The 22,409-nt window shown below is 45.0% G+C and overlaps 1 protein-coding gene across 3 annotated transcripts in view; it reads right to left on the bottom strand.

The window, feature by feature from the left end:
* Window positions 1-22,409, bottom strand: part of Tsp5D (Tetraspanin 5D) — a 130,012-nt gene that overhangs the window by 62,274 nt on the left and 45,329 nt on the right. The window lies entirely within an intron of this gene.

Raw genomic sequence — 22,409 nt, 5'->3', positions numbered from 1 at the left:
AGATACACTATAAACAGCTCATAATTCAAATTGGACCCAATGTATTAAGTTTATATATGGTTGACTGGTGTTACAACACTCAGTATCATTGAATAATCTCTTCCAGTGGCGAATAGCTGGCGGAAGAAAGGAATGTTTATGAGCGTTAACACGACCTCAACAACGTTACTAACGTATACTTCAAGGTTGGTGGATTGTTTTCGAATGGCTCAGTCACAGTAAGTGCTTAGGCGGGTCTAGCAGGTAATAAGAACGTGAAATGCGGAAGTGATCATGATGAAATGGGTAAAGAAATTTTAGTCGCGAGATGATTCCCCTTTGCGATAGAGATTTCAAGTCTGCCCTTGCGAGCAAGCCTGCAGAACTGAATCACTCTGACAAAATTGAATATAAAAACCTAACTGCGAATTTTTGTATTTGTTCTATTTTATTGATGAGGTGCTTTTGATGTGGACTCCAGATGAGAATGGCATACTCCAAACATTACCTAATTTGTGTTTTGCATGCATTAAGATCAAGGCGGGGTGATGCAGTGCACAATTATCTCCTCAGAAAGGATAATTTCTTGTCCTCTTTCCGACAGATATGGCTAAAATATGTGCTTCCAAGTTGAGGTTCGGCGAGACTGTAATGCCTATGTATTTAAGTTGGTCGTTTCTGTCGATAATTGTGTTTCCTATGGTATATGTAAAGTTAAGGGGGTTCGTCTTATTTGCGAATGAAATGAAATCAGTGTTGGATTAGTTTAATTTCATGCCCCAAGTTTTACACCAGGAATAAAGTGTTTGCAATTACTTGTTCAGTTTAACTCGATCGTCTGAGTTGTGTACGAATGTGTTCACGGCACAGACGTCTGCGAATATGAACAGGGTTACTAATAGAAAAGTGAATGTCGTTAATAAATATTAAAAACAAACGTGGAGCAAGAACCGAATCCTGAGGTAGTTCAGAGTAAACATAAAGCGGTTGCGATAAATAGTTGACGACTTTCACACTCTCTTTTGGTTTGGTCAAAAAAATTTTTAATCCAGGCTACTATTTTATCAATACCAAAATCCGATAGTTTTGTGATTAAATCCTTGTGTGAGACAACGTCAAACACTTTAGAAAAGTCTAAAAATACGGCATCTAGTTGGTTAATGGCATTGGCTACGTCGTGACTTAATTTAGCTAATTGGGCGTTGGAGGTTGAGAGGCCTGATCTGTAACCATGTTGATGTTTATAAAGAAGCGCGTTTGTTTCTAGATTAGTCATTATGACCTTGTAAATTAAATGTTCAATTTTTTTGCAGCACGAGCTCGTGACACTGGGCGGTACGTAGTTCCTTGTTTCTCGCTTTGAGTCTAATTTCTGTATAGGGCTGGGCAGAGATACTCAAAAAAGTATTCCGGAATACAGATATCAAAATACACGGTTTCGAGGCCCAAAATACAGATACTGAGATACTTTTGCAAAAAGGCAAAAAAAAGTATTCCGAGATACAGATACAGCAACATAGATACTGAAATACTTTTCTCTTTGCCGGGGATAGGCATACTCCGTATAGACATTTGTTATGTGTAGCATAATCTTTAAAATGCGTAGCGCATTCAATCTTGCAATTAAATTTATTCATTTTATCACCATACTCTGATTGATTGATATGTGAGGTTTAAACGTGCCAAAACCATCATATGATTATGAAAGACACCGTAGTGGAGGGCTCCCGAAATTTCAACCACCTGGGGTTCTCTAACATGCACCCAAATCTGAGCACACGGGCCTACAACATTTCCGCCTCCATCGGAAATGCAGCCGCCGCAGCCTGGATTCGATCCTGCGATCTGCGGGTCAGCAGCCGAGCAGCTTAGCCACTAGACCACCCCGGCGGGGCAAGGTATGTCTGCAATTGTTGGCAATGCTTTTAAAACGTGTCCAGAGCTCCTTCACATCTGTTGGCTCGGCGAATTCATGAAACTGTGTTTCTCGGAAACGTAGTACAGCACGATCATTTGCACGGGTGTAATCTTTAAAGTAAATAGACAGTGTTTTTTTGTGAGTGTGTTTCTGCGTGTAAGTAATGGGACCGGTTAAAGAAAGCACTTTGTGGTCCGAAATGACATTCTCGGTGGACACAGAACCACATTCTATGTGCTAATTACAAATGCTAGGTCAGGTAAAGATGATGGCATCCAAGTGATCAGAGTGTTATCGGTCACTAGTTGATGCAGTGAAAACGCGAAAGCCATGTCAAGAATCAATTCGGAACTCGTGACGTCAAAACCATCATCTGAATTATTGTTTCAATTTATTTCGGGAAGGTTAAAGTGCCTCAAAAGAATAATTTTACTTGGCGTTTGTGTGCTTTGAAAGATGATGGTGAATGATTTCGTCAGTTGCAGCATTTGGACGCCTATATATTCCTCCTGCGTTATGCTTTTATTGCAGTATGTTAACTTGCAACAGATGCTTTCATGGTCAGCAATGCTATCATTGCTGTCATATCAATGCTATGCCTGCGTCCTCTCTGAGTGTGTGTATTTTTGCGCTTGTTTCATCATGAACCTTTGCCAACACGCCTAACTGGCAGTCATACTAAATGCTATCAAGTTCTAAGGATGTGATATTCTTTTTCATGGCTACCGCTAGGCCACCGCCCCATGACCCTCAGTCCATACGAAACAATCTGTATGTAGAAGGGACAACTTCCGAGTCACGTACTCCAGAGTGAAGCAAGTTTGTTATTCTTAGAACGCGAGGTTCGTAGGAAAGGATTGGACTCTCTAGTAGATCAAATTTGTTTAGCACACTTCACGAATTAAACGAAAGGTTTCAAGATGTTTTAGTACTGAGCTGTCATTTCCATTTTTTTCTTATTTGTAGACATATGCATAGTTGAAATTGACGGGGTGTTTCGCGGTGGGCCTGCTTTCTCGATATCCCTTTTTTTGTATTATTTACTGGGCCTCAAGTATAAACCTAGCCATCGACTTTCAGTTCAGAGCGATAGCTTGACTTTTGCTCCTTAGGCCTTTCGTTTGCTGCAAAGAGCCATAAGTGCGCTCGCATGTTTCTTACTCTTTTAGAAGAATTCTCGGAAACGGATAGGGGCGAACCTTTGAGTTTACAAAAGCAAGATAGGATTTTTTTTTTCTTTTCGCTGTACTCAAACAGACGCAGGATGATTGGTCTTTCTTGATTGGTTTTACAGGTGCCTATCATACGAGTTCTTTCGGTGGTACTTACTTTGATGCCGAGTGTCCGTTCTAGAACGTCTTCTTTCACTTTCTGTTCCAGTGAGATGGCAGCTTCGTTAGGCTCTTTCGTTACACCACAAATATCGAGTTATTGCGCCTACTCCTGTTTTCTAAATCATTTAGCTTCAGTGCAAGGCTTTCGATTACACCTTTCGTGATGTCATATAGTTACTTTCTTACTCGGCCAATCTTTATTCGCAGTGCTTAAGTCCTTCCATATCGTTTTCGATTTCAGCGAGCCTGGTTTTCATATTATCCACAGCCCTTTCTAGCTTAAGTCATTCAATATTTCCTTCAACGTACGTGTTATTTGTTTTAGATTGCTTTTTGAGTGTTTGTTCTAAAATATTGTTACGACGGGTATCGGATTCCAAATCTGAATTCGGGCTAGCTGCGGCGGCTGCATTTCCGATGGAGGTGGAAATGTTGTAGACCCGTGTGCTCAGATTTGCGTGCACGTTAAAGAACCCCAGGTGGTTGAAGTTTCCGGAGTCCTCCACTACGGCGTCTCTCATAATCATATCGTGGTTTTGGGACGTTAAACCCCACATATCAATCATCAATCAATCGATTCGGGCCGGGATTAAGCTTAACGTCACCAGATATTAGTAGCAAAAGTTTACACACACCGTAGCTATCAGCAATCAATGAATCAAGGAAGCGTGGACTTGGCAGCCCCCCAGAGTTACGTCCTCATCTCTTACTGAGGTTACATAGTAATTGCTACTAACCTGCACAATGAAAAAGTGTACTGGAGTGCCTTGGGTGATGGGCCGGGTGTTTATGCTGTCCAGAAATTGCTCGCGTCAGTGTAATTATCGCATCTGTGACGTGGTAGCTGCGCTGTTGAGGTGCGTAGAAGCTGGTCAGCACGCGAAGGGGTTCGTTCCTTCTGTTCTTTCTTCGTTGGTCACGGGCATCATTTCATAGCATGAAAATGCGTGGGCAGCCCGATCAAGATGCATTTAGGCCACAGCACGATTTGCAGAACGAAAAAAGCAGGAATAATTGCCGATGCCTCCTCGGTGCTGCTATGGGTCATACTTTTTTTCCATACCCTCTTCACATTCCAACTTACCACCATATATGGCTCTACTAGCAGTTCAGGAGAAGATATCACAAAGGAGTATGCATTACGAGCAAAATACCGTGCTTGGAGTTAACATGTAAACTACATGTCGTGTTTTAGCTGAACAGAACAGCTCGGGGAGGGCGGGGGGTTTATGGGTCATCCATTCTTTTTGCCCCTTCAGCTTCAAGCTGTGTTCTTGGTGCACGTGCCCATGAAGCATTCCTTCGTACGAGAATCTGCTGTTCGACAAGTGCCTAGAAAACCACCGAGAGAAACGGCTGAGAAAGCCAGAATGCCGTCAACTAGTCAAGAAATTATAGGTGCGAAGCTCCTGTTAGTCTAACCTTGTCCTAAGTTAGGCGTAACTGGTCAGACGGACAAACAGACGGACGGACAGACGTACAGACAAACAGATATACGAGCACACGAACAGACAGGCACACGAACAGAGAGACCAACAGGCGGACGGAGGGACGGACAGACAGATACACGAACGGAGGGAGAGACAGACGAACCGACAGGCGCGTGGGCATACAGACAGACGGAGAGGCAGGACGGACAGAGAGACAGACACACGGGCAGACAGACACATGGACAGACTGGCACACGTACATACAGATACACGGCCAAACAGACAGAAAGACGGACAGACATACAGACGCACGGGTAGACGAACACGCGGACAGACAGACACACGAACAGACAGACAAGCACACGAACGGAGAGACAGACAGGCGGACGGAGGGACGGACAGACAGGTACGCGAATGGAGAGACAGACAGACGGACAGACAGACACATGGACATACAGACGGACAGGCAGGACGAACAGAGAAAGACACACGGGCAGACAGGCACATGGACTGACAGGCACACGTACAAACAGACAGATAAACGGCCAGACAGACAGACAGACAGACACAGGGACAGACATACAGATGAACAGACGGACAGGCATACAGACAGGCGGATAGACAGACACACGCACAGACAGACAAACACACACAGGCTAGCAGGGGCGTAGCCGGAAATTTGTGGGTTTTTCCCTCGCTATACCACGGCTAAAAAAATCGGTCCACTTTAAAGAACACAAGAAGGTCAAAATTACTGGTGCCCTCCACTATATCGTCTCTCATAATCATATCGTGGTTTTTGGACTTTACACTCAGCCAGTGCCGTTGGTGGCTACTTTTCGCTATACTGGCGACTTTACGACCCTGTCTGGCGACAAAATGTTCAGGTTGGTGCCATGGCTGCGCTCTGGATCTACTGAACTTCCATTAAGGCGCATTTACGGGCCATTTTTTCTGTATCACTTCAAAATTAAATAGCAAGGAAGTTTAAAGGATACCCAGCATTTGCAAGTTTTCTTTGCAGTGTTGGCATATGCACCCACATGTCCTTCTACCACATGGATTATGAAAAAGAAAGGAGGGAGCAAGACGTCACGCCGGCAGCCTTCGGAAGCCACGCCATTTTGATGCCAACAGTGGGAGTATTCCAATACACACCATGGACGGCTAAACAGACAGCTAAGTGGACAGCGGCCATCTTCAGCCCGATTCTAATTCTCGTGAAGCCGGGAAATGACAGTTTTGAGAAGATTGCATCATAGACAAATGCGATGCAGGCTACTTTGCTGTGCAAACAAGAAGACGGCTCAGCAAATTGCTCGGATCTCACCGGAATAGTTGTCTGCACACAAACAAACACTTCTCCAGACACTCAAAGTGAGCAAAATTCGTTTTTTCTTAGAAATAAGCGAAAAAAATCAACAGTTATGTTTGTTCGTTTTAGCTTTCTCTTTTCGACGCGATGTGGCGCCTCGTCGAGTAGAAGCCATCCAGATATGGTGGCTAGGTATAGTCCATACGTGTTCCGTTAGCCATACATTATGGGCTCAGTGCTATCTTCTAAGCCGTTAGTGTAGACTGTCTAGCATGCTGCCTTATAATTGGAACACAGTCAGTGCAGGCCCAACGCGCAGCCTTTTGCGCAAGATCACGCAAGCAACGAGACTTGCCGAGACTTCGGGGTGCGGCGCCCGGTAGCTTTTAATGAAAACTCGTTGCTACGGCAAAGACAGGCCGGCTCACCCAGGAAATTAAAAAAACAGAACGCCACCGAGCGTATACAGAAACCTATACCGCCCGCTCTGACGTTTTGATCACGCAGTGGGCCGACACGGTGGGCTTCACCTCACGTGGCACAATGCTCCCCGCTTTCATTTCTTCTTTCTTCGGTTTTGAGGCACCCAACGAGCGTCCCTTCGTCTGGAGGCCGACGGAGGGACGCGCTCATGCAAGAAAACGCATGTCTATATTGCACAATTCAGGCGTCAGATTCTTACGCTGAAACGCAGTGCGTAAAAGAGAAAATAAAGCTGAACCATTCATCTATGATCAGATTTCCCTACTAGCAACTCTATACAAAGTATCACTATTTCCTTATTTGGCTACACATTCGGCGCTTAAGTGAAACGACATGGGTATTTTGTCTACATTTAGCTTCAGTTTTGGCTCCTATAAACGTAACGGCAACCCAGACCCCCGCAATCGTTATTACAGAAAGCACTGCAGCGGGTACGTGCGCACGTGCACAAGTGTAGACACCATGTCCGTGCTACAGGTAATCGAGTAACTTGAAAGAGGTGTCGCTGTCTCCTACCGGCAGCAGCATTCTTGCTACCTGTAAAATCTAGCGTGTAGGATATAGTCACGCAATATAGCAGTCGTCCGAAAACTGCCTATGTATAGAGTTGCTAGTAAGGAAATCTGATTCAATTCGTCGTAATTCAAAGCAATCATTCCGCAACGAAATCCTTTAAAACAGGCGTCCCACAGGGAAGCATCTTGGGACTGTTTCTCTTTATACTTTATGTTAATGAGATAGTTCGTATTGACGAATCAGTCCATTACATTACATACGCTGACGATACGAGTTTTTTTTTTTTTTTTCAAGAAGATGTAGCAGCGATCTAGGTGGTCGATCGAATAACGCATTGTCTAAATTTAGTTTATGGGTCTAAAAAAACTTCTTAAAACTAAATATAAATAAAAAAGCTGTTTTATTTCACCCCCGCAACACACAAGTTCAGTTTCCCATCATTCGTTAAATAACACAGAATTTGAAGTCGTCAAAGGTTTAAAATCATTAGGAGTGTATTTTTTACAAAACATGACATGGGATGATCAGGTGGACTATATTATTACTAAACTATCTTGGATAATCGGTGTTACGCACCGCTATTGCTACTACTTTCCTGTTCCTGTAAACATGAAAATGCTTATATGTGACTGGTTGTTTTCTTCTTTATTGAGTTATGCCTTTCTTGTATGGTCCACAACGACAACCGTAAACGTTAGCAGGCTTATCATTTCGCGAAAAACAGCTCGGCGTCTTGCCTGTAAAGTACCACATCGCTGCCACACAGCAGAAGTGTTTAAAAAAGGCTGCATCATTCAGGTTGAATCAATACATGATTACAAGCTAAGTCGTTTATATATATTCAGTTTATTCAAAAATAATGATATGATTGCTAGAATAGCTAGGTTGGAAAAAAATTTTCCAGCTTATAAATGTACGGCATCCTGAATTGTTGTGCATATGAAAATGTAGAACGGAATACGGAATTCAAATGTTCAAGTTTCAAATGTCTACACTTCTAAACTACCTAATCAGGGAACACAACATTGACATATCTAGCATATCACTAAAACAGATGCGATTAGTGTTTATATAAGGCTGCGACCTGGTGACTACATTTTTCATTCCTGTATTGTAATCTTTCATTTCTTGTTTTAATGTGCATTGCGAAACACTTTTATTTTTTGTTGTCCTTAGCCGCACGTCTTCTGTGCTACATTGTGTACTAGGGGGTCAAGGCTACTCAAAGTGTTCTCACAGCTTTTACCTGCCCTTCTCATAACATGCCTTTGTTGCGGAATAAAATTTTAATTTTCACTTACATACCAGGTTACAATTCTTAGCAGTGCAACAACCAACAGGCGACAGAGGAGACAACACTTGCAAGTAGCATCTGTTTGTTTATTTTTGTAAAAAAGCTTCCCCATATACACTGTATAGTTGTACACCCGCCCAACAGCCATGTGTGATGTCCCCATTCTTCAGTCCCTTTTTGGTTATTGCGTGCGCTGCCAAGAATTGTAATCATATGCGACACGCCCAATGCTACACTCATCACATGGTCCCACCGCGGTGGTCTAGTGGCTAAGGTATTCGGCTGCTAACCCGCAGGTCGCGGGATCGAATCCCGGCTGCGGCGGCTGCATTTCCGATGGAGGCGGAAATGTTGTAGGTCCGTGTGCTCAGATTTGGGTCCACGTTGAAGAACCCCAGGTGGTCGAAATTTCCGGAGTCCTCCACTACGGCGTCTCTCATAATCATATGCTGGTTTTAGGACGTTAAACCCCACAAATCATACACTCTTCGCAGATATCAGACCTGCGGCGACGTCGTCTATGAGCGATGAAGTTAATGAAGAAGTACGTAGGAGCCTTCAGGCACTCCGGGTCAAACTTTCATGCGGGCGCAATGAAACGCCGTTTGCTATACTGTCAGTACTGTCAGCTTAGCATATACATCTTTCAGCCCGCGAAGCGAAGAGTCTAAATTAACCCAGTTTGTATTCGTCCACGGTGCACATGCATTTGTAAACGAATCCGTGCTGATGTACCACCGGGCGGATGACGCCCGCAGTGGGCGCTGCAGATACGCCACCCCCGCCGCTGCAGCCGGCTCGACCGCGTGACCCTTGTTCCGCGTCCACGGCTGGGTCGAGAGAACACCGTGCAGAAACAGGCAGTGCAGCCCACGCAACCAGCACGGCTGTCGCCCACAGACTGCAGTGCTTTGCGATGCGGGATATGAGCCACCCCGCAACTTCTCCAAAATTACAGAGCAGCATCTGCCAGAGCATCACCGACGAATACGAAAAACAGCACGTTGGTGCTCACGAGGAAGCAAGCGAGCCACCGCTAGTCCGACAACCGGCAAAGACGCTAGACAGTGCAAAAGGTGCAGTGTGCCAGGAGAAAAGAAGTGTGGCATATCAAGTTGAAAGATCGGCGCGCTGTTCTGCAGAGCGGCAGGCGTGCATCTGCAGTGTGATGGGCCCATATTTATCGATTTCACCTGACACGTTGTTCGAAAAGCTTCCAGCCAAAACGACGAAAGCTCCATTGGATAAAATAGTAGAAGATGACTGCGTTACTTGCAGAAATATTTCCACAGGCAATATTCTACCGTGATATGATATTAATGGAGTTTTTTTTTTATTGTCCGCCAGATAGAGCGTGCAACTAAACGCTGACAAGTACACGGTAAGCTCCATTAACGTCACTGAACATAACATTAATGAGATATTAAGTAACTTAATTATAGACAGTATTTAACAAAAATTTTCGCACCACTGGCGTTCAATTTAGCTTTAACATTTTGTGACCAGTTCATGTTATGCGTTCTCTTTTCACGTACCAAATTCTTTCGCGTACGAAATTCTTTCGCGATTTCTCTAACTATTCGCTAACCTCACTCACTCAGCTAACGAATGTCGCTGTATAGAAAGCTGCCGTCGAATGTTCTGTCTACTCTTGGAGGTAGCCACGTAATTTCCTTGACTTCTGTAACGTCTTCGGGCCTCGAAAGGTGCCACGCACGACACAAAGGTGTCAGTAATTACACGGGGAGAACTGCGGCTTTCGACCACGCACCATAACAGGACTATAGTTATCAGATGACATTTGTTCTAGACACGCAGTACACTGCTGTAATGAATCAGAAATGGCACGCTTACATAACATACCTCACTCAATGCACAGTTAGTCCGGCTCGACAGCAACCGTGCACCACCACAAGCAAATGTGTAACATATACGCCTTTGGCTGAAGGTTTGCACACCGACGTTTAGGACTTAGGACACAATTAAATCGTGCCGCGCTTCTCTGCTTCTCGTTCATAGACTGGCTGAAAGCTGCTCTAAAAGTACAGCCTATGGCACGTGCTATGGCAGCCTATGCCACGTGAGAATGAGAATGGGACTTGACTTAAGATGGCCACTGTCCACTTAGCCGTCTATTTAGCCGTCTACGGTGAGTACTGTGACACACCTCGTGTTGGAAAACACGAAGGTAGTGAACAAAGGAAAAAGTAAAGCAACACGGAAAATTCTAGGCAGAAATTATCAAGAGGAAGCTGGAGTGGCGGTTGCTCCCGCTTCGAAAGAAAGTTCTACAGATAGCAACACGTGACCATCTTATTACATACTGCCCTCTGCCTTTTGCTGTGTGATGCTCTTGTGTGAGCGAATTGAGTGCTGCTGCATGATAGGGTGTCTTTGGCTTTAATTGTTGCAATAAGCACACTTCACGTGTGAACAACGAATGCGTTGCCCACCTGAAGCAATTCTATCCCGTAATAAAAATCAGTTGAACGCTTGTGTCATCCCTCTGTGCGTGTGTTCGTTGTTTTCAACCATGGCTTCGGAAACTCAGCGCTGTACAGTGTCGGTTTCAAGGAACCCTCGTAGCGCTTGCCGGGCATCTTTCGAACGCAGCGAGGCTAACGTAGATGTTCGTCTTTCACCTGCAGTTTTCACAAATAAAGGAATTGGATTGAACTGCAAAGAACTCACATTTTGTGTGTCTTTTTATTCCTTATTTTGCGCATTTTGCTTCGGGTGAAGCGCGGGAAGACGTGTTTAGCGCTTGCCTCTTGCTGCCACTTGCTCAGCAATGTTGGATAGGTCTCGCTCGGTTAGCGTGCCAAATATGAAAACAGCAAAGATACGACATTTCATTTGACGCGCAGCGAAATAGAAATCGCCGTAAGGCTGGTGAACTAGGTGAATCATACATTAGACAAAGATGGCTAAATCGGGGCATCGCATGTTTTGCGCGGGTCTGCAGTGCATGTGCTAACACAGGGATTTTCAGTTCTGCGAAGGTCTTCGAGGTTTCCCAATAAAAACGTGTGGGCACGAGTATTTATGTCCGTTACCTCAGTATATAGGTATTCATTTCGTATCAGTACATTTGTCATATGGCAAATCTGATGTCATTTACAACGAATGACAATAGGCGCGGACCTAATGTCCTTTTACCTGCGTGCTGTCATACGACGAAAACGAATGTCATTCTCAAATGATGACCATGACATTAGCCCTTATTAGCCGTAGATCTTGGGATCAATAAAAATATACTAGAACTTGAATGAAAAATGCGTGTATCCACACACAAAAAAAATGTATCGCCAAAGAGGTGCTACTAGAATATAAGCGGCCGTTTTACACAACTTGCCACAGGCTGCACGACACACTAGAATACGAAAGTGGCCGACGATATGACCAGGCGCGAGTATACAGTGAACTGAAGCGGGGCGCATGACTTTCCTGACTGCAGAAAAGAGAGGGCGCCAGCAATTTCGTGGTCACCACCTTGGTTACCATAACACGTGCAATCGGACGATCAACATGCGCGATACGTACAGGCAACAACGACAAGCAAAAATGAAACATGGCCGGCGGCCAGCCGCTGTAAATAAGAGCAGCTTTTTTTGTTAACTTTCGCGCGTGCTATTATGTCATCAAACCAGTAATAAGTTGATCTGGTAAAAAATAAGATATCTATAAATCATGAAAGCTACGTATAAATGAGTTAACAGACATCGCCCCGAAAATCCCTAGCGTGGATACGACTCATTAGGTGCGAAATCGACTGCGTATATGTTCCGGGAACTCATTCGACAGAAAATGTCGTTTTCGTCAAAGGGCATTAGTTACCGCGAGTGACAGCATACAAATGACATTACAAAAAATGATATTCGATGTAAATAACATTATATTTGCCGTGTGACAGGGTTATAAGCACAGTTCTCTGCAAACCTGACTGGACAGACTTAAGCGCAGTGTCGCTAAACTAATTTGCGATGATGGAAGGCAACCTGCTGCTCACAAAGTGTTTCGTAAAAGGCTGGAATGCGTGTGGCTTCGGGATTTGGTAATTCTTTACTTTTGGCACGTAGTTGAAACGACGTGAAGCAATCATAGCCTTCTTTCCGTTCACGGAAATGCTTTTAGTCAGTTAAAAACTTTGTGGATCTTTGCTTCTAGTACTGTCAATAAACTGCCCGTGACCGACTCACTGACGCTTTGAGAAATAGTTAAACAGGGAGTGTTTTGAATATTCGACATTTCTTCCCAAAGGCAATGCCTTGACGAAAACAGGTCAACAAGCCGAAACACATTCTCCGGCGGCATTCGGTGTTCGCCAGTTTCTCATCGCTTCCCGCTTCTACGTTCCCCTGGCCTTGTTTCAAGATCTGAAAGAGAATGTGTCAGCTTTCATAAAAGACACGATTCAGTCAAGTACAGAGTGACCTGCTCGTGAGTCAATAAGTTTACCATGAATTCGGACACTCTTGGGTCACTGTTTGCTCAATATGTGCATATTTCAGTAGTGAAATAATGCTGCTTTCGCAGATTTCACACTGCGTGCATGTCTCTGTTTTTAGTAGCACGATAAAAAAGAGACTAATTTTACTAGTGTTGATCAAGCATATTTTTATTGAGAAATTGGTCAGTTTATGTTTGTCAACTTTACAACACGCGGCCAACATTCAAAACATGGTTAATTAAATTTACCGAATGACAGCATTGCAAGGGCGGCCAGGAGGAGGAGAAAAACTTTATTCAACAGAGGAGTTTGGAGCACGCAGGCTCCCGGGCCCCCGCACGACCCCTTTGCGCTCAAGCGTTCATTTGGTGGTGCTCTATGACGCTGGCAGCCCGGTCGGCCGCCATGGTCTGCTCAACCGGGTCCTCTGAGCGCAGTAGGGTCTCCCAATCCTCCCAAGTCTTTAGGTGCTCTAGAGCCCGCGGGGGGGGGGGGGGGGGATCCGCCGGGCAGTGAGAAAGGATGTGTATAGCAGAAGCATGAGGTTCTTTCCATGGCTAGGCGAGCGGTGACCACACGGAGGCGAGGCCTGGCGTAGGCCTAGCTCCGACAATATAAAGCCGGTCGTGCGACGGGCACACAAGAAAACAGCACGGATCGTGGTACCGATCCCGGCGGACTAGCGACAGTCAGGTGAGATCAAAGTGGGCGGCTGACCATCCCGAATGCAAAGCGGGGGAAATCGAGAGGATCCGGTCGAAATACAGGGCTCTGGTGAAAGTTGAGGCAGGAGCGCATGTGCAGCGCGTCCGCTCGCAACGGCTCCCAAAACCGGTCTCCAAGAGCGGCCAGAGGACGTTCAAGAGAGCACGAACACATTCCGCTTGTATGCAAAGTTGGAAATGAGAGCTTTCGCAGCGACCCTCCTCGCCACAGTTCGCACCCTTTTCCTCTATTTGAGAGACACCTCAGCTCAGAGAATTTTGCTGACGGATTCCGTGACGCTGCATAGAATGCGGCTGTCAGCCTCCTTTTGGTTGATGAGTCATCTAAGAATGACGGAACTTCGACGCTGGTAACCCTTCCTGCACTTATTTATTAAGGACGACGTCAATCAATGCTAGTTCTGCAGTCACCGAAGATGATAGGTGCGGCATTTTCAACAACTGCCTGATATCTGGTCGAGGGCAAAAGAAAGCTACAGAAGCACCCAGACTGTCGCTGCGTGCAGATGCATTTGTAAATAATTTAGCGTAGTCTTCAAATGATTGTGAATTGCCTAATTATTATATTGCCGAAACAGGTTGGTCACATTTTTTCCTATTCTTAAAATTGGCAGATGAGTAGAGAAGATACATTCAGTGTGTTCCTTCGATGTTCTCAACGCATTAATTTCATCGTCCTTTGGGGTACCGAGTCAAAAGTTTGCTGTATGTTGGGGAATAGAATATACGCAGAATGTCCGTTTGTTCGAGCCATCAATGAATCATTGAAACACGATCTCCTCGATCAGATCCAATCGATGAAACAGGATCTGCTATGCGGTTGAAGGCTGAACGGTGGCGACGAAATTTGCTCATGACATCAGTGAATAAAGTGAGCTCCTGCAATCTGCCTTACAGACGAAATTGCACCACACGTTCCATCAGCTTCATAACAATAGAAGTTGCAGATATCGGCCGTTGTGACTCCAGGTTTTGTGAAAAAGGCCCTGGCTTTAAAATTGGCTGCAGCACATATTATTTCCATTCAGGAGTATTCAGACTAGTTCGCCACACTATCCTGTATTCGTCCAGGATATACTGATGAACGACTTCATTGAACACTATCTTCACCTGGGGCAGTGCGACAGTAACAAAGGCTGAGTGCACGGTGCACTTGGTGAAACTAAATTCTACTTCATCCATCACACAGGGAGGACAAAATCGTTATCGAACGATGATTTGCGTTCCCTCTCGACATAATAGAGGCGGAAAGATTGGCAAAAGCTTCCACAGGAATCTCTGTAAACCACCCAGTCATGATGCACAACGCTGAAGCTGGACTATAGTGTGTTTGGGGAGCGTTCAATATGCACCACACACTTTCAAAAACCATTCACCAAATGCAACGAGATACACAATGCGGCCCAGCTTCTTCGACGAAGTTGAGCGAGGCGCCGAATAGCCCCGAGAAGTTGGGGTGGCGCCACCAAGCAGGAGGCCTGGGTGACGTCACGGCACGGACTTTTCCATGTCCAACGCGGCGCGCCTACACAACGTGCACTCGCTCCGTGCGATGTTCCGCTGTTTCCTTATGATGACTCTTCGCCAAGAATGATTTGTCGGTTTAAACGGAGTGAACGGCTTCACTCAGACGTCTTTTTTGCACTGGTGCCTCGATATTTTGCGTTCGCTTTTTGCTTGTCTCGCTCAAGCTGCAGATGAACGCCGAAAACAAAATCGATAATGTTCGTGATAAAACAACAACAAAAAGTTTACTTTCGCTTCTGCGCCAATGATGCTCGCGTTCGGTCGTAGCTGAATATGAAAGAGATGTACAGGTGTATGTCGCGCTGTCGACTCCGATGATGAGTTCTATGCCTCGCCACGGCAGCCGCATTTCAACGGGTGTTAAAGAAAGAACAGGCTTTTGTTTAGATACAGCAAACTTACTGCCGCTTAATTATGTCATGACCTTGAGATGCAAAACACCATATTTACGTCATTAGGTTGAATTGTTGATGGGCGATTCCTTTAATATATATAAAAGTTTTTCCCTCCACCAGGGTTATTAGTATCGGAATGATACGCGTATCACGCAAAGCGATTTCGGCAGTGTGCCAAGCCCCGCACTCGCGTGCAGTGTCAAGTCTCGCGAGATATCTCTAATGCGCTCGCCCTATACACTACAGCACCAGCGGTTGTGTCCGTTTTCCTCGTCTGCTTGCTAACTCACCACGTTGTTTAGCTTCATGTTTTTCTCGCAATAATTCTGGTGCTTCAATTCACCGGAATTATTAGATGCTGATTGATCGCTTGAATGATTTGTGGGGCAAAACCACCATATGAATATGAGAGACGCCGTAGTGGACGGCTCCAGAAATTTCGACCACCTCAGGTTTTTTAACACGCACCCAAATAAACCTGAGTACACGGGCCTACAACATTTCCACCTCCATCGGAAATGCAGCCGCCGCAGCCGGGATTTGATCCCACGACCTGCGGGCCAGCAGCCGAGGGAATTATTAGATGCGAAGAAGCTCTTTGACTAGCCTTGTAACGCTGTCCCGTACATCCATACGAAACCCCTCGCCGCAGGTGGAGGAGTGGTCCCAAGTAGGTCAAACCACAGCTGCGCCTTGACGTTATTCTCTCCCTCACCCACAGCAGCTGCCGGCTACTCCGCCCGCTTGCAACACACTTTTCTCTCGCTTCATCCTCTCCGCTACCCGCAAAGCTCGACCGCACGTCGAGTGGAAACACACTTTCGGATCGTTTATCTGCGATGAAACACGAAACCACATCGTCTCATATGTTTTTGTGTTTGAAACAAACGTTTACTCGAGTAAAGGCTGCATCGAGTTTCGCTTCAAACCGTTCTTCCAGCAGCCACGTCAACGCCCGGTTCAACCGGGTCAACGCTATGCGCACCGCTGCTGCTTCGCATCCCATACTTCATTACTTTGTAAAATTCTGTCTTCATGCTACATCACAGAACGGTGCTGAGGCGCTAGTAAGTACCAGTCTATTTTCCTTGCAGTTGTTTGCCTGTAGGTAGACATGACGTGTGAGTACAGTCATCGCTTCATCGAGGCCAAGAATATTTAATTATTAATAGAACCACATCACTGAGTGCGCTGTCACGACTTTCTCGCGTTCCTTTAGGAATCGTTGCTAACCGCGGTGCTCCAACGTGAAGCGAACATTACCGTTTGTGACGCGGTGGCGGATCGAACCAGCATTTTCCTGGCGACTGTTGAGACGAATTCTGTACATATGATGCGAGTGAACGCAAATCTCAACATTTACGAAATCGTTATGTGTGCGGCAAAATTATTTTGTTTTCAAAATTTGCCACCCTCAAAGCTAATTTACGGTGCAACAGGCGTCAAAAAGGTGCACAATATTGTGTGAAAGCATTAGAGCAAATGACGAACAAACATTCACAGTTATACTTTTTATTTCACAGACCACAGAAAAATTATGAGTAGCTTCAAACTGCATTACAATCCCGTATTTCTGCAAATGTATTCATTTACACCATCGAAGCCAGAATTCTCTATAAAATGCCTTTTAAACTACGCACGAAAACCTGCGGTTCATACAGGAACTTCGCATGCGTGTCATTACTCAGATAAGATAGGAAATGCGCACGCGTTTGGTATGTGTATATCAATCGTATGCTTGATTATCCTCCGGTACGTGAATATCCACAAGGCATGTGCTTCTAGAAGCATGTTTACGGACTCGCGAGCATATAGAAAGGCGACTTACAGCCTCACTAACCTTTGAAAAAAAGAGTATTAAAGTTGCAATTAAATATTAACCAACGCAACCACAGAGCTTCCTAATATACACTAAAGGGAACTCTGGCGCTAGAGTCTATGGGAGCTGCACCGCACGGCGCTTCAGCGAACATGGAAATGATGGATAGTATACACAATTGTCTAATCTTCGTACTTTGGGCCGGCTTTTAGCTCCGTGTGTGTTCGTGTGACTTGGAGCTGTTTTCTCGCGAAACAAAAATCAGCAAGTGTTCAGCGGTTGCGCTTCACCACCTTATTCTTTTAGAATTACCTTCCCAAATCGGGTCACGAAGTTCAAAAGGGTTGAATCTTTCTTTCAAAACAAAACCGAAACGCGGCAATAAACGTAGCCGCAAGTACGATTCGCCGCCTCCAAGTCCCCTCTAATTAATTTTAGAAAACTCTATGAACGCAACAAGGATAGCAACACACTCGTCACCACGCACCGGTGTCTAGTAGACGCGCAAGGCCAAGCGTCGTGTTTAACTGTTGTACAATAGTGCGCGTACAGTAGCGTCGTAAATTTTGCTGTCGTAGGAGCGGCACCCACGATGTAGCACTTTTCCTCATCACGCCAACAAACTTCCGCGACGCCGAGAGCTACACAAACAGCTGACTGTAAGGAAAAAACGCGGTCGGAGGCCATCTTGCACAGCGACCGACAAACAAAAGTGCACGTCTGAAGCATTGCCGTTGATGCGATGACAGCTGAGCGAAATCGGGGCTCATCGTACGACCTGTGGCCACAACGTTTACAGAATTTAAACGTTGTAATGTCCAAGGAAGACGCAATCGCGACGAAAGAGATGAGCCCAGCCAGTCTTGTTCAGTGCGCTGGATGGATGGGTGGATGTAACCGGCTGTGTTCTTTAGATCGGGCGGTGGCTCACGCCACCTAGCCATAAACCTAAGTACTATAACTGTGTGCTTAACAAGTGAAAATTACCAATCAGTTAGCCTCCTCCTAGTTATTGCTACCCGTTTAAGGTCTATTTTGCCTTCACTTTCTCCAAACTCCAATGCTTTGAAAAATACGGCGCCATTATCTTCGACTATAGAGTGGAGCCTTTTACAGAACATTATCAAACGGTCAGCCGTTTCCTCCTCCTCTCCACACGCACTACATACCGTGCCTGTACCTTCATATTTTGCTCGGTACGTCTTGGTCTGCAATACTCCCGTTCTAGCCTCGAAGAGCAGAGAACTACCCCCGAGAATCATCGTAGATCTTTTCTTTTGCAATTTCCTGCTTAAAAGTTCAATAGGTCTCCAGTGATGATTTCGTAAGCATTCCCATCTTCCACATGCCCCTCTCTGTTTCCTTTACCTTCTTCTTAACCAATGTTTCCTTTTGGCTTGGTATTCTGCTGTTGTCTAAATACTTGCTTGACAATTTTCGAGTTCATTTCCTCCATTTAGTATCGACATTCTTCATGTACAAGTAAATGAAAACTTTCCTAGCCCAATGCTCCTCGCCCATTTTTATCAATCGCTCCTCAAATTCCATCTTGCTGCTAGCTTCCCTGCACTAAAACGATGTCAATCCCATGTCTCCCTGTACCCCCTCATTTGGGGTATTCCCGTGTGCTCCCAAAGCAAGTCTACCTATGCCACGTTGTTTCATTTCCAATCTTGCTTGAACTTCTGGTTTCATGCACAAGACCGTATTGCCGAACGTCAAACCCGGGACCATGACACCTTTCCAAATCCCTCTCACAATGTCGTACCTATTGTAGTTCCACAGTGCCCTAATAGTCATTACGCATGTTTCGTGCTCCCTTAAATACTCAGCCCCGTTATTAATCCATATGCCCAAATATTAGTGTTTATCCACTATTTCTAGCGTGACTTCCTGTACCTTATGCTCACTGCCTTTGTTATCATTCAAAATCATGATTGCCGATTTTTTCCTGCTGAACTTCAAATTTAACCTATCTCTCTCATTACCACAGATGTCTATCGATTCCTGCAGATCTTCCTTTTTGCCGGCTATTAATGCTATATCATCTGCATATATCAATGCTAATAATGGCTGTTCAATGTGGTTTCCTTGCTTGGCAAAAGAGAGGCTGCATCCGAGTTGACTCCCCTCTAATTTGGCTTCTAGTCCCTAGAGATACAGCATGAATAACAAAGGTGACAAGAAACATCCCTGTCGAAGCCCGCGTTGTATCTCTATAGCTTCAGATACCTGTTCTTTCCAATTGATAACTACCTTGTTACTTTTATAGATATCCTTTAGAAGATTAGTTATTCCATCTTCCACATCTAGTGTGTCCAGTATTCCCCAAAAGTTTTCTTGAATCGCACTACCATAGGCTCCCTTAATATCTAGAAATGCCAGCCACAGGAGCCTGTGTTCTTTTTGCTCTATTTCAATCATCTGCATCAATGAAAACAGATTGTCCTCCAACCTCCTTCGTTTACAGAACCCATTTTGTAGTTCTCCCAGCACTCCCTCATTCTACACCCATGCCTTTATTCTTTCCTTTACTATCTGCATCACCAGCCTGTAAACTACTGATGTCACTGTTATAGAACGGTAGTTGTTTATATCGGCTTTGTCCCCCTTTCCTTTATAGATCATGCTGATCCTGCTTAGTTTCCACCCATTGGGAGCTTCATTATCCATTATTGCTTTGCTCGCTGCCTCTCTTGAAGTTTGCTTAGAGTTTGGTCCTAGTTTCTTTATTAGCATGATAGGAATGCCGTCAAAGCCTGTTTATTTGCTATTAGGAACTGTTTTCTCTGCCCTTTCCCACTCTCGTTGTCCCAGTGGAGCCACTGATGATGATGATGATGTGTGGCGCTTTAAGGCGCAAGGGCCAATTGATGGCCAAAGAGCGCCATTTCGATAGACGAGAGATATGATCAATGATATTGTAAATGATGAGTGGCTGTAAATGCGCCTTGAAATTCCTCGCGCTAATGCGGGTAAAAACTTAAGTATTAAAATCATGACAGTGGCGTGAAATATGTGCAGTGAGAGTGAATGTCAAAAGGTCATGATAAAAAGACTCCGGCGGAGATGTAGTCACCAGAGGTCCTGCTACAGATCCCCATGAATTATGCAGTGAAAACTGCGTACATCATTTAAAAACGTAAACAATGACTGAATTTAAAAAAAAAAATCCCTACCGATAAGCATCCCAGGGTGTAGTGGGAGCTGCTGTCGGTAGGGCAGTAAAAAGTGCTTTTTCCTTAGAGCGTCCAACTTATTACACTGGACGAGGATGTGGAGAATCATAAATGGTTCTCCACATCTCGCACACAATGGTGGATCACTGGCAGACAGAATATATGAATGTGTAGAGTATGTATGCCCTGTTCTTAGCCTTGTGAGTGTCACTTCTGTATGTCGCGATTTCGATAGGGGCGGCCAATGACAAAGTTGTGGCTTAATAACATGTAGTTTATTACTTGTGTGTCTATCCCACAAGTTTTGCCAATAACCTCTGAGTTTTCGTTTCAGGAAAGGTTTCATGTCAAGTGCAGGGATTGGTATTGATGCATTAGCGGCATCGTTGCTGGCGGATGCAGCCAGCTGATCTGTCAAAACGTTTCCCTGTATCTGAGCAGACTAGCAGACTACAACATGCACCCAGCAGACTACAACATGCTGTTTGAATGAGTACACTGTGCATAAGAGTGAATAAAGGGACTCAAGAACTGGGTTTTCGCGTTTTGTAAGTGTTTTCAAGGCTTTCACCTCACTCAGAGAATCCGTGTAAATTACCGCTTTTTGTAGTTTTATATGTGCAATGTGTTTAACAGCTGCAAGAATTGCGTAGGCTTCTCCTGTGAAAACGCTTGCATCAGGATGCAGGACGCCAGTATCTGAGAAGGATGGGCCAATGGCTGCTTATGAAACAGAAGTGTTGGACTTTGAGGCATCTGTAAAGAACTCGGGGCATGTGTACTTTTGTTGTAGTTCTAGAAAGTATGTGCGGATATGTACTATGGGTGCGTGCTTTGTAATCTCTAAAAAGGACACATCACAATCTATCAATTGCCACTGCCATGGTGGCAGACATGCTGCGGGAGCCATCAAACGATATTCGAGTGACACACCGGTTTCCTCAGAAAGGCCCTTCACACGAAGTGAATAGGGCTGTCTCAAAGATGGCCGGTTTTCAAACAAAACAGAAGTGGACATGTCATCAATTGTGAAGTGTGAAGGGTGGTCCTTGTCTGCCTTTGCTTTGAGATAATATAGAAAAGACATATAACATCTCCGTAGGTGGAGTGACCATTCGTTTGATTCCACGTACAGGCTTTCAACGGGGCTGGTGCGAAAGGCACCCATAGAGAGGCGTATGCCTAGGTGGTGAATACGGTCAAGCATTTTTTGGGCGGTAGGTGTAGCAGACTGATAGGTTATTGCTCCATAATCCAAGCGAGTGCGTACGAGGCTCCTGTACAAATCCATGAGACACTTCTTGTCCCTACCCCACGTAGTGCGTGACAGCACTTTTAGAACTTTCATGGTTCTGATGCACTTGTTTTTTAGATACTTAATGTGTGGTACGAAGGTTAGCTTGGTGTCCAGAATTAAGCCTAAGAATTTGTATTCGGCATTAACAGACAGGCGTTGACCATGCAATTGAATGTCAGGGTCGGGGTGAGTGCCTCTCTTTCTAGAGAACAAGACACACGTGCTTTTTTGGCGGTTTAATCGGAATCCGTTTTCATCCGCCCATTGGGAGACCTTGTTCAAGCCAAGCTGAACCTGCCGCTCACAAACTGCTAGGTTACAAGACTTAAATTCAAGCTGGACGTCATCGACATATGTACAGTAAAACATATTTTGTGGGATGGAATGACGCAAAGAATTCATTTTGACAATAAAAAGAGTACAGCTAAGTACAACACCTTGCGGCGCTCCTGTTTCTTGGACAAATGTTCGGGAAAGAACGCTGTCGGCTCTGACACGTACGGAATGTACGATTGGACAAGTAGCTTTCGATAATAGTAAACTTCCTGCCACCCACACCAAGATTGGACAGGTCTCTTAATATTCCGAATCTCCATGTCGTATTGTAGGCTTTTTCGATGTCAAGGAACACAGAAAGTATTGTTTGTGGACGAAGGCATCTCGTATCTGTGCCTCGATACGTACGAGGTGCTCGGTGGTGGATCTACCCTCTCGAAACCCGCATTGGAATGGGTCGAGCAGATTGTTC

The sequence above is a fragment of the Rhipicephalus microplus genome, chromosome 2 (assembly GCF_043290135.1).
Source record: "Rhipicephalus microplus isolate Deutch F79 chromosome 2, USDA_Rmic, whole genome shotgun sequence".
In the NCBI taxonomy this organism is placed as follows: domain Eukaryota; kingdom Metazoa; phylum Arthropoda; class Arachnida; order Ixodida; family Ixodidae; genus Rhipicephalus; species Rhipicephalus microplus.
The sequence above is the reverse complement of the archived record's forward strand: the minus strand, read 5'-3'. Positions and strand labels throughout refer to the sequence as shown.